This window comes from Centroberyx gerrardi, chromosome 5 (genome assembly GCF_048128805.1).
Source record: "Centroberyx gerrardi isolate f3 chromosome 5, fCenGer3.hap1.cur.20231027, whole genome shotgun sequence".
In the NCBI taxonomy this organism is placed as follows: domain Eukaryota; kingdom Metazoa; phylum Chordata; class Actinopteri; order Beryciformes; family Berycidae; genus Centroberyx; species Centroberyx gerrardi.
This window is the reverse complement of record NC_136001.1, coordinates 35,349,872-35,368,506: the sequence shown is the minus strand read 5'-3', so window position 1 is coordinate 35,368,506 and position 18,635 is coordinate 35,349,872. Positions and strand designations below refer to the sequence as shown.

Here is an 18,635-nt window from a genome sequence, read left to right as displayed (position 1 = left end):
AATCCACGCAAACATGGAGAGAACATGTAAAATCTGGACTGGGCTGGACATTGAACCCAGGTTCAAGCACTTTTCTTGCAAGAAGCAAGAAGCTGTGAGGCAAAAGTGTTAATCACTGAGCCACTATGCTGCCCTTATTTTAATATTTTTTATTCTAATTCAATTTAATGGATTCAGATAAAGCATTTAAATGTGCCTCAGGGATATGTAATGTGGCAATGTTCCTCCTCAGACTGGTGTTAAATACAGACAAAACCAAGGCCATGTTCTTTTCTAACAAAAAGATGGTGCCAGCTGTTCTTCCCTGTATCATGTCTGTACAAGGTACCCCTATTGAGACTGTGACCACCTATAAATATTTAGGCTTCACAATTGATGAAAGCCTTTCTTTTAAATCTCATATTGATCATCTTTTAAGGAAATTGAAATTAAGATTGGGCTTCTTTTTTAGGAACAAATCCTGTTTCTCCTTTAATGCTAGGAAACGGCTTGTTGCTGCTACTTTCTTGCCTCTCCTGGACTATGGGGATGTTTTGTATATGAATGCCTCAGCTCACTCTCTTCATCTGTTGGACGCTGTATATCACGGAGCTCTGAGATTCATAACCGATTGTAAACCCCTCACACACCATTGTACTCTGTATTCTTTAGTCAACTGGTCATCATTATCCATGCGCAGAGCCTTGCATTGGTATAACTTCATATATAAATCCATTCTTGGACTGCTGCCCATTTATTTATCCACTTATATGTCACGTAAACAGTGCTGCTATAGGCTGCGCTCCCAGGGCTTCATCACTCTCTCCATCCCCTCAGTCCGTACTGGATCAGGTAAAAAGGCCTTCTCCTACTCTGCCCCCTCAACCTGGAACACGCTACAGCAGAAACTGAAGCTGTCCAGCTTTAGTCCCCTAGGGGATTTTAAACTACTTCTAAGAAATATGGAGAGAGCGTCTGTGGGGGTTTGCTCTTGTACATAGTCCTAAAATCTGGCTACCACTTTGGCACTTATCACCTTTATGATTGTGTTTTATCTTGTCTCTGTATTGAATGTCCTGTCTGTCTGTAACTTTGTGTTGTACTGCTGCTGTTGCCCGACCAGGTCTCTCTTGTGAATGAGACCCCGTGTCTCAATGAGATTACCTGTCTAAATAAAGGTTTAATAATAATAATAATAAATATAATTACATTTAATTGCAGTTGTTATAATTGTGATAATTCCTAAAATTAAGTTACAATTATCTTTAAACCAATCCTACTCTGTTGTCTCAATTTATGCTGAAAGAGGAGCAATTCAATACCTCACTTATGTTTTGTTCTCTATGTCATCATACTTCTTTCTTTCAGTCCTCCATCCATTGGTAACACCGAGTAGTGATTCAAAGTTTCTTATGTGCATGATGCAAAATCTAATTCGGGATGTGGAATTTACTGTTGGTGGCAGTGATTCAGAAAATGCTGCTGTGTTGAATACTCAGGGGACATTTTAAGGTCTCATTAGTATTACATTCAACCCTTGATCAAGAACTTAAAAACATAGAGCTTAAAGTTTTACCCCATATTATAACTCTTATGAAGGTTTCTTTTGGTATGTGTTACTACAGATAATAAGAACTATGATAATGAATGTGAAATGTGCAAAATAATAAAAACCCTCTCCATGAAGATATGTATTAAATTAGATATTGTGGCAAGAATGATGGTTACAACCCTAACAACAACCTTGTTTTACACATTAGCAAAGTGTCCTGGGGCATAAATAAATAAATAAAGTCCTCACAGCAAGAACGCTATGCGAGTATCAGATTTTAAGTATGAAGTTTGTGGGCAAAAATGAAACTGATATCCTGTCAGTTGATACATGTAGTGGCAGATATTTATTTTCTTGGGTAGTGATTTAACTACCATTTAGATAGCAGCTGTTAAGTGTGAAATGAGTGCCAGCCTGAGGGATTACAAAGAATTAATGATGGAAAATCAAATCCTTACTCTTATCGCTATTTTCTGTAATGTTAATGACTCTGGAAGGCAGACTTAATGCTAAACTATATGGATCTGCTGTCTATCATGACACTATCTGTCAGAACAAACAATTAGTAAATACAACAGTAACAACAAAAGTAAAATGATATGGGACAAATGTCATGGCTTTGTAATGGGTGAAATATTTCTGTTGTAAATTTTAATTATATTATTATAATATTGTGATTTATATAATCAGAAAAGACAAAATAAGGTGATAAAATAATTGAGTTAGAGATTGTTAGTATTTAAACCCCATAAAAATACATTTCTACATTCTGACTCAAGCATTTACCTCAGTGTTTTTATACATGTGTCACTCTCTTCAATATAATACAGCTTCTCACCCACAACAGATCATTTTATTTTGCATCGGGACAATTTTTCAAACACAATTATTATCATGATTTTTTAAAATGAGACAACAATTTTAACAAATTGCCTTTTTGGAAATAGCAGTTACAGTAAAATAGGAGCTTATCAAAAGTTGAACTAACTGTTGTGCTGACCAATAGTAAACTTTTGGAGACATATTTGCTGTTTGCACAGATAAAAAAAATAGAATATCTGAGAACAAAATTAAACCATCACAAATATTTTACAACATGTACCATTCAAAGTTGCAAATCATCTTGACTAACCAGCACTCATCAATGTTATTCCCTATATGCATTGTTATTTTATAACAATACTGTATGTGTATCACTAGGTTTTGTAGGAATCAGAGTTCAAAGGTTAATTATTAATTTATAGGGGAAATTATAGTTATTAGACATATCCCAAATAGAAAATTATTCGCCCAGCGAACCAATTTCTATAAAGGGACGGACAATAACACACGGGAAAAGCCCTCGTGGTTGGCCAAACACAAGAAGTTAAGTTATTATAGTTTAGTATTATAGTTTAACTATTATTGTTATGATTATTATTATTACTACCACAGGATATTTATATATAAAAGGGCAGCACGGATCTTTTCCGGTTTAGTGAGTGATATTGTGAGCAAACAAACACAGAACAAGTTACTTTTAGTCATACACATTTACTTCTACCGTTATATCTACAACTACAACTAAACAGCAATACAGAGAACAAACACAAAGGGAAAACATAACACAATCTATACAGGCGGGATAGGGAAATGTCAACAAAGCAGTATAACATTGGGAGAGTTATAGACTGAAAATGACATCAGATTATTGATAGACTGAGGTGACCTCTATAGGCCTATAGTGATCGTTCCCTGAGAAACATAAAGTGAGTACGTTCAAAATAACGGGACTTTGGAGGCTATGCCAATTGATAAACAGACCTCTAACAGTGCACCAGGAGTTAGATTAAGCAAAGTAGAATGGATTGCTGTGATGCTTGCTTGTGTCCTGGAGTCTGCTGCGGCCTGGTTGCTGGACTTGTGGATGGTGAGAGAGTCTTCTGGAGCCAAGTTGGACGGACTGGACCGGGTGAGTGGAGAAACTCTTGATCAAGCAAACCTGAAACAAGCTAACTCCAAGAACTATTCTCTGGGAACGATCTTATAAGGAATATTGTGTCCCAGCCTTTGGACGGCGTTCAGCCAGTGGGGGCCGTGGGCAGTGGTGTCGTGGGGGTGTTTTACCCACCTACTTATCACCGTGACCAATGCAGTTTCGGTCAGGGCGATTACACATTTGAAATCCTATGATTCCTTATTATTCTCACCAAAATTGTAAACTCAGTCATAATACATTTCTGATGGCAGATTTGAAACGTTAAGATCAAAAGAAATAAGTTGATACCAAACGTGTCAAGATTGGTGAAGTAACAGTGTTTTGTTCATTAACTTAATAAATCATAACTTTATGAGCTGACAAATAGGACAAGATGCTGACTATCACATCCACAGAGTAAGACAACATAAAATAATCATGTTCCTGTATGGAAAAGAAGTTGAGAATGTTGTAGGCCTTTGTTTCAGTGATGGGATTCCTGAGGGTCCCTGAGTGTGCATGTCCGAGTCACATGTTTATGGCAGTTGTTTATTGGTGTAAAGGCGTCAGCACATACGCACATTGCTCCTTCGGTGGATGCTCTTGTCTGCTGAAACTGCTACTCTGCTCTGCAGGTCATTGATAAAATCATTGTTATACTGAGACTCTTCAAGTGTGTACCTTTTATTAAACTACATGTTGCTATGTTACTGTAAATACTCTATATATTCTCATTGCAAGAAATCTGAGTGGATAGGTGGGCAGAGGGCCCAGCCTGGTATTTTGTAAGCACGCAGGTCCAATGCTTGTGGTACCCAGGTCTTGATGTATGAAGGATCCTAGTTTTGTTGGTAATCGGTTGTTGGGATTTGGGAACTCAAGTTGTCTGTCACATCTTTTAATTGTTTTGTGTCGGATAAGAGTACTCAGGAAAATTCTTTAACATTTAAAAGAAATTGGCTAACCTAAATGTAAAATGAGACAAAGTCAGAGTAAAGCTACATGTGAAGCAAAAGGTAACAAGAGGAGTGGCAAAACACCAATCCAAACAGCAATTGAAAGTGCAGAACTGTCCACAGATCTACGCAAATGGTCTAGCTGGATGACAAAGAAATGGGGCAAACAGATCTGGCCAGAAGATGGTCTAGACCTTGAAAGAATAGAGAAAGCTAAAGTCGTGGCCCTTAAACTCTGGAACAAGCTCCCCATTTCCGTAAGAAATGCTACCTCAGTTGAAATTTTTAAACATCTTCAAACTCATCGCTTTGCTGCAGCCTTTAGTCAATAATGTGGACTGTTGTATATTAATACTGTTTTACTGCTATACAACAGCATTCATATATTTGCTCCCATGCATCTGTGTTTGCATGTACTATGCACATGTGTATTTATGTGTATGTGTATATGTATGCTTATGGTCATATGTATGTATATGTATATACAGTATGTGTATATATGTATGTATATGTATATTGTGTATGTACTTTATGTATATACAATATGTATGTAATATGTTTGGATGTGTATATTTACATATTTTATTCTTTTATTTAGTTATCTTTGATCTTTCTTTTTGTGAAGAACTTTGTAACTATGGTTTTGAAAGGTACTATATAAATAAAGATTTACTTATACTTACTAAGGAGAAAAAAAAATAAGTCAGAAATAACAGTACCAAAGAGCAAAAGGCACACTCCCAAATTGTTTCCCTAAATAAGTGCAAGCTTGCTCAGGAAGAACAAAAGCCAAAAGCTCCTCCTGTTTGAAAAACAGTTTAGAAGTAAAACACCAAAAGTAGTACAAGAGGAAACTGATTCAGCAAACAGAACAAAGAAGCCTCAGGCCTTGCAGCAAACCTGAATTACTTTTCTGTCAAGCATGCACCAACAAGAAAATCCCCCAACATTGAAGAGCATGAAAATAACTCAGGTCAGGAAGGAAAAGAAATAGGTGTCTGTCCACTTAGGGAGGTACGTGTTCCCATGCCTGATGGCACTGTACAGAGGTATGAGATCAACAGACCATGGTCACCATATGAAATGCAGTCTCCATCATCAACCCATGATGTAACTACTGCTTGCGAGCAGCTTCACAGAATTGCCTGCTGTTATTGGCCCACGGTTGGGGACTCATGCATCTGCTTGATGCTCTGCTTGGTCCTATGCAAATTAAACTGGAAGAAAACTGGAAGAGAAATGTAACCGTAACCTAAGGTACACAGATCATCAAGCTGAGTGTTCAAGGATTATTGATGCTTTGCCTACTGTCCTCTCACAAACAGTAGACTGGGTAAAAAATACAGCATGACACTGGGAACAACAAAACAACAACTAACAAAACATTAGGGGAATGCTTAGAATGCTTCTCAAAAGAGTTCGATAAAAATAGTGGTCTGAAACCAATGTGGGTCCTATGAAAATTGAGCATTAGCCATTATACCAAAGGAAGTAGCATACCTGTTCTTTTTTTTTTAAAGATTTATTTTTGGCATTTTATGCTTTATTGACAGAGAGATAGTAAGGTATGGGAGAGAGAGAGAGGGGAGGACATGCAGCAAATGACCGCGGGCTGGATTTGAACCCTGGTCGCTGCGGGAAGGACTGAGCCTTAAATGGTACGTGCGCTACTCGGTGAGCCACCGGGGCGCCCCGATACCTGTTCTTGCACAACAATGTGAGCGAGTTATCAAAGAGAAAAATGCTAAAACCCAGAAAAAACTTATGTTGGCTCAAACCCAAACACTGCAGATGGCAGTGGGGGGACAAGGCAGGGGTAGAGGGGGAGGCCAGAGATTTACCCATGGTCAAAAACCAGGAAATTGGCATCTATGTGGTAGACCTGGTCATTGGAGGAAAGAAAGCCCAAATGCAAATGCTGAAATGCCAGCAACTGCCACCACTGCCACATCAACAGCCATTACAACCACAATTTCAGCATCCTCCCATGACTTCGCATGACATTGCTCTCGCCTCTCACTGATGTTCTGTATTTGAATTAGGGGTGCGCCAGGGATGAGTTGGGAAACATGGTAAACCTCGCTTTCTCTGCTGAAAATAAAGACGATGGTCTTCATGTTACCACTGCACTGGGGGATAGGAATTACATCGCTGATTTCCTTGGTGATACAGGAGCACAACAGTCTGTTATTACATCAAAGACAAAGGTCAAATGTGGCATTCCTATCAGCATGCTTCTAGAACCACTGCTGGATCTGTACCGTTCTTTAAAACAGGACCAAGTACAATCACTGTAGGCCCTTATTAATACTCATAGATTTTTAGTGGGCCCCTGCACCGTAAATTTGCGAGGACATTTTGAAAGCTACGTCAGCAACCATTTCTTGTGCTCCAGATTGCCTATACTTGTCTATTCCTGAGCCTGATTATGCTACCTAAATTGTTTCTATGTCAAATGTCAGCTACGGAGACGTGGGGCCCATACACACAGCTAAAATCACTACCTAGACACTACCTAGAAAACCTCAATATCCCCTGAAAAAGAAAGCTATTGAAGGGATTAAGCCTGTCATTGATTCTTTGTTGGAACAAGGTACAATTGTCCCTACCACAAGTCCATGTAACACACCCATATGTTTACCCAAGATCTCAAGGAGGTAAATCATGCTGTTATTCTTTCCCATTGAGCAATTTTACATTAATTAGCCATTTAAAAGACATCTAAATGGTTATAGCTGTCTAGGCTAAAATTTGGCTAGATAGGGTTTAAAAGTATAAGTTAAGTAGACATCTACACCTTAGACTGTGTCTTCTGGGGTATATGACAAAAATAAAACATCTTGAACAGATAGACTGCTTTGGTGAATATTACAGTATTGACATTTACAGCTGTTTATGCATTGTTTAAATATGTTATGTATTTGCTGCTTGGTCTAAAAGATCCTGGGCTACATGAGAGCCAATGCATAGATGCCACATTGAAATCTAGTGCTCAGTGGGTACAGTTTGTGTAGTGTCAAGTCCAAACATTACTACTTTTCTGCTATCCCACCAGATGCCAATGTTTTCTCTGTTATAGGCCTATGTTTGCCTATCTTTTCTGTGCCAGTACATAAAGACTCTCTGAACATTTTTGCATTTATCTACAAAGGCAGGCAGCACACTTGGACCAGGCTACCTCAGGGGTATACTGAATCTCCTTTTCTATTCTCACTTTGAAAGATGATTTGGCTGATGTGCAGCTTAACGGTTCTGTTTGGGTTTAGTATGTTCATGATTTAATTTTGGCATCATTTCATCGTGAAACACACCTTGCAGATTTGCAAACATTGCTTACTGCTCTGGCTGACAAAGGTCACAAGGTTTCTAAATATAAGCTACTATTGGCTCTACCACAAGTTACCTATTTGGGCCACGTAATTTCACATGGGGAATGTCATATGACACCTCAGCTTTTCACTGCCATTGCAAGTGCTCCACAGCCCAACACTGCAAGAGGCATCAAGCAGTTTTTAGGTCTGGCAGGATACCGTCGGCTGTGGATTCCCGATTATGCTGTCCTCGCTGCTCCCCTTGAAACATATCTTGCTGGTAACCCAAATCCCACTGACCAGATAACTCTATCCCCTGTGGCTCATTTCACCTGTACTCATTTGAGAAAGTTGTTTTTTCAGTCACTGTTCTCTCTCAGGCACACAGAGACAGGCAGCACCCCTTGGCCTACTACACACAGAAGTTAGATCATGATGCAGCTGCTATGCCCGCCTGCTTGTCCTCAGTTGCCGCTGCCTCCTCAGCCGACACAGCCTCCACCCCATTAGACATGGGGCAGAACACAGCATGTGTCAGAGGCTAAGTTCACTGACTGGCAAATTTCATTCCTCTCTTCAGACATCAACATTGTTAGATGCAATACTCTAAATCCTAAATCCTTCTTTCTTCTTCATGCTCTGCACAGATGGCTTAAGTTATTGCTTTAAAAAAAGCCTTGCAGAAAGCTGAAGGAAATCTGTAAATACTTGCAGATCACTCGAGATACGTATGCCTGTGGTGTGCTGCATGACTTTGGTGTGCTGTGGCACCAGTGGGGTTTTCTCACCTCCTCTGGCACTCCGATCAAACATGTCACTTGATAAATGATTTGTTGCAAGCCGTTCTCCTGCCTAGTGAGGTTTCTGTTATCAAGTATGATTCGCATACTGGAAAGATGATGTGGTCTCCTTACAAGATTCTGCTGTTAAAAATAAAAAATAGTTCTGGATGAGTTCTGGTTGTAAATTACATGATGATGGCTTTTGGAGACACGAGACCCTATCTTGACGTGTCATGGGCTGTCACATGTGAAGAAATGGCTTTGCAAGGGGTCTGGGTAGCCCAGACACTGATAAATGGGTGTGCTGCCTGCCTAAGGCATAACATCACTAGATTGCTAAATTGCTTTTTATCAATGGTTGTGGTGCTTCCTTGTGCAGCCGGTGGCCCAGATGGCACCACCACAAAAAATGTGTTGATCCAGGCTGGATTGCTTCTGAGTTGGATGCACTACTAGACTATTTACTCTGGCTTGACAAGACTGTGTTTCTCTGGCGGTGCGCCTTCATTCTTCATTCTTTTGGAGTGCCAGTTGTAGACTGACCAGAAAAATGCAGGCGTACCGCCAGAGAAGCACAGTCTCATCAAGCCAATACACCACAGCAGAAGTATGTAATACAACTAGAATAACACTCAGAGAGATGCTACACCCTTGCTGTTTGCATGTAATGTAATTTAAGGGTCACGAAGGAAGGTGTCACACATGGCAGTCATGTTTTACAAGGTGGAAAGGGGCTGATTGAGTCCGACTTGTATATTGTCATTATAGTGCAAGTCTGTGAAGGTTTTGTAAGTCTGTCGCCCATAGCCTATAGCCTGCTAGCAAAACAGATCCATATCCTGCCAAATGCTCCCTCAGTGGGTTCAGTGAGTTCACGCTGTCTTGTTCTGTCCACAAACAAATGTGATTTCTCCAATCACAGACGTAAGGCCAAAATGATTGGATGACAATCGTGGTCGAAAAAACTACAATGTCTATACTGGATAGTCGTTTTGTCCAGCCAGTCACTCACCCCCAGTGTTTGCAAGTTTAGGGTTAAGATTAGGTAATCTAGGTGTTTGTTAAGACAATGTAGGTAATGCAGGTCTTCTGCAATGTAGGTCTTGTGCGTGATACCGTGTCCCCATCTACGGGAGGATCTTGTGCTCTTTCAGCCGAGATGAAAGTTCTCGCCACATTACATCTTGGCCAGAAAAATGCAACAATGTAACAGCAATGATTTGTGTTCATCGCAGCCTACTATCAGCAGAGCAACCCAGCAAACCTTTATGGCATTAACAGCACCCCATATCATCCACAGACCACCACCCAACGCCAGATTATTCAAAATCAATCTAGCTTCCCAGGAGTAGTTAGCATCTTCGACTGCACCCATTAAAATCATTACCACATGTAGATGAGGACACATACTGTACATCAACAGAAAGAGGTCCCACAGTATTAACACAAAGTGGTCTTTGATGCTGACTACAACATGCTTGATGTTGTTGCCGACTAGCTGGGGTCTACACATAGGAACGCAACATTGCACTCCCTGGATGTCACCCACCCTCAGAAAAGGTGGCTATTGACGCCTTTTTAAAGACTCTTCCTGGCACACGGTGTGGTGAGACGATAGGCCAAATATTTGTTTTAGTATGCTACAGTCTATATCATATCTGACCATAATTACATGTACATTTTTTAATCTGAAGGGCTCACAAGATTACAAGGAGTGTGGTAGAAAGGGGAATAGGCCAATGGAAAAGAGATTCCATGTGCTCCATGGAGAGGTCCGTCACTTTCGCAGGATTGTATGCTGTATAATAATGGCTTGCACAATATTGCACAACATCTGCAAGCGACAGCAGATCCCTCTACCTAAGGACAATGTAAATCCTGACCGTGACGATGACAGTGATGGAGATAATGGCAGTGATGATAGTGATGATGATGCGCGCCCCAGTGCTGTATCCTCTCCCTCTCTTTTTCTCCAATCATATTGGAGTGGGGGCAGTCCTTCCTATTGTAGGGCATGTATTGCCCTAGCATTTGCCCAATATTTGTTATGTCCTCCCTCAGTTAAGTAGCTTCAGTGACAGGTCCCCTCTTGAGACCTTCAGTCCTGTGAAACTGCAGTATAAAGTTTGATAGCTTCTGTGACCCTTAAACAGCATCGTGTAGGTTCAATGATTAGGGGGCTCATGATTAGGACAACTTAAAAAAAAAAGGCCCCAAGGGCAGAAATATGGAGAAAAAGGTGGCATTCCAAGCCACGCGCCCAAAAAAGGTCATTTTTTTCATATCTCGGCCAGTGACGTAACATAAGGGAGTGGGTTTCCCTGACCCTGCCACAGCGAACTGCGCAGTAGTAGGTTGGTAGTGAGTCAGATCAGTCGTCTTTCAGTCAGTTAGTCAGTAAGTCAGTCAGTCAGTAAGTCAGTCGGTCAGTCAGTCGGTAGGTCAGTCAGTCAGTAAGTCAGTCAGTCAGTCAGTCAGTCAGTAAGTCGGTTGGTCGGTCAGTCGGTCGGCCGGTCAGTTGTTTTAGCCAGTTTCAGTTTTACAGCTGTTCATAATGGTGAACTATTGTGTTTGTGTAGGCTGCACAAACTCTAGCCTGTCAGGACATAGAGTTCACACTTTTCCCAACAGGAAAAGGAATGGCGCTAGCTTTCGTGCTTGGGTGCGATTTGTACAGGTGAGGAGACGGGACTTCACTGCTGCATCGGTAACGAAAAACATGGTCGTGTGTGGGGCTCATTTTAGGCAGGAGGATTATGTCACCGGGGATATGATGGAGTTCAGGATGGGATGTCGAAGCCAGGATCGTGTCAGACTGATAACTGGTGCGGTCCCATCAGTTCACACGGCTCCTTCTTCAGTACCATCAGCAGCAGCCTCTGTCACTCACTTTACCGGCGGGGACATTGCTGATAGAGCCAGCACAGATTCAGCTCGTTGGAAACGTGAAATGTGTATGGTAAGACATTGTTACTAACGTTTGGTAACTTCCAAATAGTGCAATACAATTGTAGCGGGGCACTGTCTGTGTATTTTGTTTTGGTGTCTGTGTTTTTCCTGATCGGCTCTCTCTGTGTTCCTCCTATGTCCCGGCGAGTCACGTGACCCAGCAGACCTGAGCAGCTGCGGCTGCTCACAATCAGGAGAAGTCGGCATCCTTTTAAAAAGGGCTCCGGCCTTGGAAGACGGTAGAAGCTGTTCCAGAGCGAGCGAGGCTGGGCTACTCCGTGCGGTATTGTATGCTAAAGGGAAAGTCGGATTTGTGACATTGGTCTAGTAGTTTGGGGATACTGTAGACCTATTGGTCGCCTGTGTGCTAACCAAAGCTAAATTGTGGTTCTTCCTTGTACGAAGCCTCCCGGCTCGCTCTGTAACAGAATCACCCTTTGCGTGCACGCAACATTAATTTGTGGTCTATGGTTTTATTGTGCTTGTTTTAGTGAAGATTTGTTTTGTTTTGTTTTTCGTTTGGGGAAAACCTAGCTTTGAGCCCTTATCTTCAGTTATTGTATCCTAGTGCTATTATTCTGCTGGGACCTTCGGGTGTGTGGTTTGCTGTGCAATTGTAGTGGAGTGGTTACTTAATTCTGCATGGCCTTAACCCAGCTGTATAGCCAGATACGTTTTAGGCCAGCTTTGGTTGTTCCCCACCTGTTGTGTTTATTGGATGCCTTGCTGTGTATTTTACATAAATAAAGTTGTATTTTACCTTACCTGTTTGCCACCTATTTGTCCTGAATCACTGAGGTGCTCTACCCAAGCTTTGTCAGTTTTTACCTTGTTACATTTGACGTTGTTGGCAGGATTCTTGGGTGGAGCTTCCAGTGGTTTTGGGTATTTATTTGGCATAATGTACTTACCAGGCCACTCAAGTCAGGGCCAGGGGGGGACCAGTGCTTTTCCCGTCTTACTGTAATGGCTCCATTCTTCCCTGGTAATATGTGGGGTCAGAGATTTTCTGGTAGGAATTCAGATGTGAGTTTAGGGGAATGGCAAGCCAATCTTAAAACTATGTTTCGTATGTATAACATGTCTGAACAGTCCCAAGCAGATATGACCATTAGCTGCTTAGAAGGGGAAGCTAAAAGACATATTCTGATTTTAGAGGAGGCGGAAAGGAGAACGGCAGATATGATTTTTAGAGTGTTGAGTGATTTGTATGGGGATAGAATGCCTGCCTCTGCCCTGCGCTCCCTGTGTTTCAGCTGCAGACAGAAGCCCATGGAGACGACAGCTGACTTCTCACTGAGGCTTTGGGAGTTGTTTCAGAAGCTGCAAAAAAGGGATCTAACTGGACTGGGAGAGATGGACCGCCTGCTTAGGGACCAATTCATAGACGGTATGACTGATCGAACATTAACGAGGGAATTGAAAACACTAATTCTTTCTACCCCTGCTATGACGTTTGCAGATGTCAGTGTGGAGACCAGACGCAGAAGGGAAGTGGAGGAAGAAGGGCTAGCCGCCCATTGCCACCAGACCACAGGGCAGGCTGACCAAACTCCAGCACCAATGGATGTCCAACAGCTGAGACAAGACATCCGAGAAGAGGTGGCTGCTGAGGTCCGGGCCCAGATATCCTCTCTCACATGCACCGTGGTCCAGGAGTTGAAGACTGAGCTGGGACTGGGAGCTGCCAACCCACACTCAGCGGGGCAATTCTACCATCGAGGTGACCGCTCGGCCCGCCACACCCCACACCCTAGACAGAGACGGCGCGATGGTCCATCAGCAACCGCCACCTACAACCTGAACCAGTACGATGAACAGGGTACACCGATCTGCAGGCGTTGCCAAAGGGCGGGACACATCCAGCGCCATTGCCCCCAGCAACAGAGCGTGAACCTGAGCAGCAGCCCTGCCCAGCCGGCTTGAAACTAGTAGGCCCCATTGCCGGGGGATCGACAGTGGGGCAGGGTGAAACGGAGTCCAATGATAACCTATCCAGAGATGACCTGGTTGGGGAGTGCCCAGTGGTGAACGTGAAGATGGCAGATGAGACAATCCCGTGTCTCATTGATACTGGCTCACAAGTCACCATGTTGAGGGCAAGCACCTTCAACTGTTTGGTGAGAATGGGGCCAAACTCCAGGACCCATTGGCATAGCTCACTCTGACCGCCATGAATGGGCAATCCATCCCATATATCGGCTGTGCGGTGCAGGACATCACCGTAGGGCCGGCCACCGTGGAGCGGTCTGGAGTCGTGGTTGTTCAGGACCATTGCCTGCCTCGCATCCCTGGGCTGCTGGGCATGAACGTGATGCGGAGATGTTGGAAGGTCTTGTTCCAGGAAGGACTGGTTGGACCACACGCGACCCCACTAGAGGTCAATCCATTGGGACAGAGGGTATGGAGAAAGGCCATGAAGATTTGTAGCCAGGAGGCCCGGTTCAGCCAGCCAGATGGGGGTGTGGGGTACGTGCGAGCTGGCAGGAATGTCTGCATCCAGCCAAAACAAGAAGTCCTGCTCATGGCACGGGCCCGAGGGGGCTTTGGAGGTCGGCCGTATCTCGCCATCGGGAGTTATTCTCCTTGACAGATCATGATTATGGGAGAACCAATACAATGTCCCATCAGATTCCGACCGGGGATGCTCCACCCATCCGCGAGCGACACCGACAGATTCCTCCCCAGACCTACCAAGAGGTACGTGCTCTCTTACAGGATATGCTGGAGGCAGGGATCATCCACCAGAGTTGTAGCCCCTGGGCCTCCTCCATCGTGTTGGTGAGGAAGAAGGATGGCACTGTGCCATTCTGCGTCGACTATCGCAAGGTAAATAAGGTCACTCGCAAAGATGCCTTCCCCTTGCCAAGAATTGAGGAATTGCTAACCATGTTGTGCAAGGCAAAGTACTTTTCCACCTTAGATCTGGCCAGTGGCTACTGGCAGGTACCTGTCCATCCTGATGACCACCAGAAGACCGCCTTCACTAGACCTATGGGCCTGTATGAATTTGATCGGATGCCCTTCGGATTGTGCAATGCACCTGCAACATTCCAGCGGTTGATGGAATCTTGCTTGGGTGACCTGAACTTTCAGTCATTGCTAATCTATTTGGATAATATCATTGTCTTTGCCCCTGACTTTGAAACCCATTCTAAATATCTTGAGCAGGTCTTTACACGGCTGGGCCACCACGGCCTCAAGCTGAAGCCGAGCTGAAGTGCCACCTGTTCCAGTCCTCCGTCCAATATCTAGGCCATGTGGTGTCGGAGGAAGGCGTCACCCCTATAGACGACAAGGTTAAGGCAGTGTCAGAGTAGCCACAACCAAGAACTGTGACAGAGCTGAAAGCCTTCCTGGGGCTGGTAGGCTACTCCCGGAGGTTCATCAAGAATTTCTCCAGGATAGCTGCTCCGCTGCACGCCTTGCAGGTTGGACAACCCCAGAAAAAAACCTGCAGAGCCAGTCCCCCACTGAACGAGTGGACCCCAGAATGCGAGGCAGCGTTTCAAGGTTTGAAAAGAGCACTAACAGAAGCTCCTATCCTTGCCTTTGCAGACTTTTCTGTGCCCTTTAATCTCTACACAGATGCCAGTAACCAGGGCTTAGGGGCAGTGCTGTGCCAGCTTCAAGATGGAGTGGAAAGAGTCGTGGCCTACGTGAGTAGGAGCTTACATCCATTAGAGAAAAACGATGCCAACTACAGCTCCTTCAAGCTAGAGTTTCTGGCACTAAAATGGGCGGTAACTGAGAAGTTCCATGAATACCTGTTGGGCTCTCATTTCACTGTATTTACTGATAACAGTCCTCTTGCCCACTTGCAGACAGCCAACCTGGGGAGCGTGGAGCAGAGGTGGGCAGCCAGACTTGCAAGTTACAACTTTGACATCAAGTTTCGAGCTGGAAAGGCAAACGCCAATGCAGATGCCCTCTCATGTGTGCCCATGGGACTTATGGGGCCCGCAAGTGAAGAAGAGCCCCCGGTGTTTGCCCCCTGTCGTCAGGTGACTCCTGAAGTGGTGTTGTGCTGGTATGGGGAAGTTGGTGGACAGACCGCCTAACCCTGCCCAAGTCCACTTGGGGGAGGTGCAAATCGGGAGTGACTCCCCGGGAGTGGCGGCACGCCCAAAGCCGAGACATCCCTATCCACCAGGTGCTGTTGTCACTGCAGTCAGGGAGGCCTCCTAATGCCAGCCAAAGAAGCACCCTTCACCCTACTGCACTGAGAATACTCAAGGAGCAAAGGCGTCTGGTACTGAAAGATGGCATTCTACACTGCCAGGTGACAGATCCAAGAACTCTAGCCCAGATACAGCAGATAGTTCTTCCCTCAGAGATGAAACAAAGAGTGTGGCAAACCTGCCATGAGCAAGCGGGCCACAATGGACCGGAGAAGACCCTGGCACTGATAAGGAGTCGCTTCTTCTGGCCTAAGCAAGTAGAGGAGGTGAAGTCTCTGTGCTCTTCCTGCCGTCAGTGTGTTCTGCGCAAAGCCCCCACCACAGCGATGCGGGCCCCTCTGGTGCCCATCTCCACCTCCTGTCCCTTAGAGTTGGTTGTCATGGACTTCCTCAAGCTGCCGTTGTCAATGAGTGGCCATCAGTATGTGTTGGTGATCACGGACCACTTTACGAAGTACGCCTGGGCAATACCTACCCGTAACCAGGCAGCTAATACCACGGCCAGTGCCCTCTGGAAACACGTCATCCGTTTGGTGGGTAGCCCAAGACGACCAAGGAGCAAACTTTGAATCTGCTCTCGTGCAAGAACTGTGCAGTCTTTACGGAACCACCAAGAGCAGAACCACTCCTTATCATCCGGACGGAAACGGGGCCTGTGAACGCTTTAATCGCACACTGCTTTCCCTACTGGGCACCTTGGAAGAAGACCAGAAGTCAAGGTGGCCAGACTACATACAAGAACTTGTGTTCATGTATAATAACACAGTTCATTGCTCCACAGGACAGACTCCCTCCTATCTTCTCTTCGGTTGGCACCCTCGTCTGCCCTTGGATGTGACACTGGGAACAACATACACACCCCCCGAGCTTCAAACCGACTGGGTAAGACTGCACCACAGGAGACTTAAACTTGCCCACCAAAAGGCAGCTAAGAGGCTAGACGTCACTCGTCAACAGCAGAAGAAAGCCCATGACAGACGTCCCCTGAGTGTGCCACTCCTTCCGGGAGAAAGGGTCCTGCGGCGGCAGCGGGGGGCAAGGGGTGGAGGTAATTGTACGGCAACCTAACCCTGACTTACCTGTCTTTGTAGTTAAGCCAGAATCAGGTCAAGGAGTAGAAAAGGTTTTACACAGAAACTTGATGCGCTCCTGTCCTGTAGATTATGTGCCCATCACAGAAGGGCAACGGAACCCCAGGGTAGACGGGCCAGACAACAGGCAGGCGGGTCATTTGTGGGGTTTTGTCTCCCTACCAGGTGCAGACAACCAAGGGAATCTTGACACCGAACCTGTCCACAAAGCCACGTCACCGGTTCCCCCTCCAGTCCTGGTGCCACAAGGGGAAGATGGGAGGCCAACCCCATCGGATGGCACCACGCGCGACCGGGACATCTTCGAGGCACCCCAAACCACACCGCTGGAGGCCATGGAGGACCACAATAGTCTGGCTCTCCAGCGGTCTTACCGGTCGACCCAAGGACAACGGCCTGTCCGATATCACCAGTGACATGTAAGAACTTTGTTTCACACTTCGCCATGAGGACATGGCTATGAAAAAGTGGGGTAGAGATGTAGCGGGGCACTGTCTGTGTATTTCGTTTTGGTGTCTGTGTTTTTTGTTTTGACCTAGTTAATCTTCGGACATGAGTTTCTGTCGCGGATGAATATCGCTACTGTTGCCAATATTAGACAGTCACTAGTAGTTGTAGCTACTACCTGATATGTATTAATCGAGCAAACGTGAAGTAGAAAAAAAACGTGGTCATGCTAAAGTAACGCTAGCTGTCACTATCACTCACCAAGACATCTGTCCAGTTCGCCACAGGTTCTCCTCAGACCACAACTCCATCTCTTGCCGTGACCCATCATTTCTCCTAATCCTTGTCTGTTCCCGGTCCCTTGGACGCCTAACAGGCTCGAAATTGTAGGGCTGTGGTCCATCATATGCGTGTTCAACTTCATCAGTCTTGGTCTTGGTGCTGTCGCTTGGGTTTATCGTTCTGCTTCTGCTTGTTCTTGCTGGTCCCTCTCCCCCATGTGACGTAGCGTTCAAATTTCTCAGTTTTGAGGTGCGTGTGGCCAACTGCTTTACAAAAATGAGTCCAGATGCAGCTATGTGTGATTTTTTTTTGTTTTGTTTTTTAAATCCCATTGCTACATAATTTCCCCACATATTAATTCACTGGGGATGCCAACCTAAAAGCTCTTTAAAGGAATAGTTCGGTATTTTGAACCCTGGGCCCAAAAAACATGTTTTCCATCATCATCCCTATTAGTAGAAACCATAACTTCGCTAGCCGGCTGCTCCGCTCATCCAGTAACACCAGGAAGCCCCCTCCCACTGTACTGCAATTTTGTTTTTTGTTTTTTTATTTATACAAGGTAGGTTGTCTGAGCATGCATGCTCTTTTTCAGCAATGCTGTGTTTTACAAACATACAGTTACATCGTACAAACAAAAGATACATAAATGAAAGTTCAAATACAAGCAATTTAAAAACAATTACACTGACCAATGGCAGTTATTTCCCTGCTTTTGACTATAGATTTGAATTCATTTAAAGAGATCAAGTCTGTTAGTTTAAATTCCAAATAAAAGGAGCAGCAACTTTGAAGGCCTTTTTACCCAACACAGTACGGGCAGAAGGAACAGTCATCAGTATCATATCCTGCGATTGTAACTGGTATGAGCCGTATTTCTGAGTCAGATAACTAGAGAGGTAACTGGGGAGAATCCCCAAAATTGCCTTATTAGTTATGTACCATAGAGCACCTTATTCACACGGTGGCCATTTTGAAAGGATGGGAAACTCTTCCCAGAAGATTTACATATTTATAAACCTAGCGTTACTTCAACACATAAGTGAGGACTTCAGATAGACCTATTAGTTATCAAATTACATAACACAACTTTAACAACTGCTTGAATTTAGCAGGGACGTTAGTAAGCTATTAGCTAGCTGCCTAGG

At 44.3% G+C, this 18,635-nt stretch overlaps 1 long non-coding RNA gene across 1 annotated transcript; it reads right to left on the bottom strand.

The window, feature by feature from the left end:
* Positions 1 to 434: 434 nt before the first annotated feature.
* LOC139914977 (uncharacterized) lies at positions 435 to 690 on the bottom strand. The gene is made up of 2 exons (XR_011784799.1): positions 608 to 690; positions 435 to 556 (listed from the first exon to the last, which is right to left on the bottom strand). It is a non-coding gene; the product is annotated as an uncharacterized LOC139914977 (long non-coding RNA).
* Between the last annotated feature and the right edge of the window lie 17,945 nt (positions 691 to 18,635).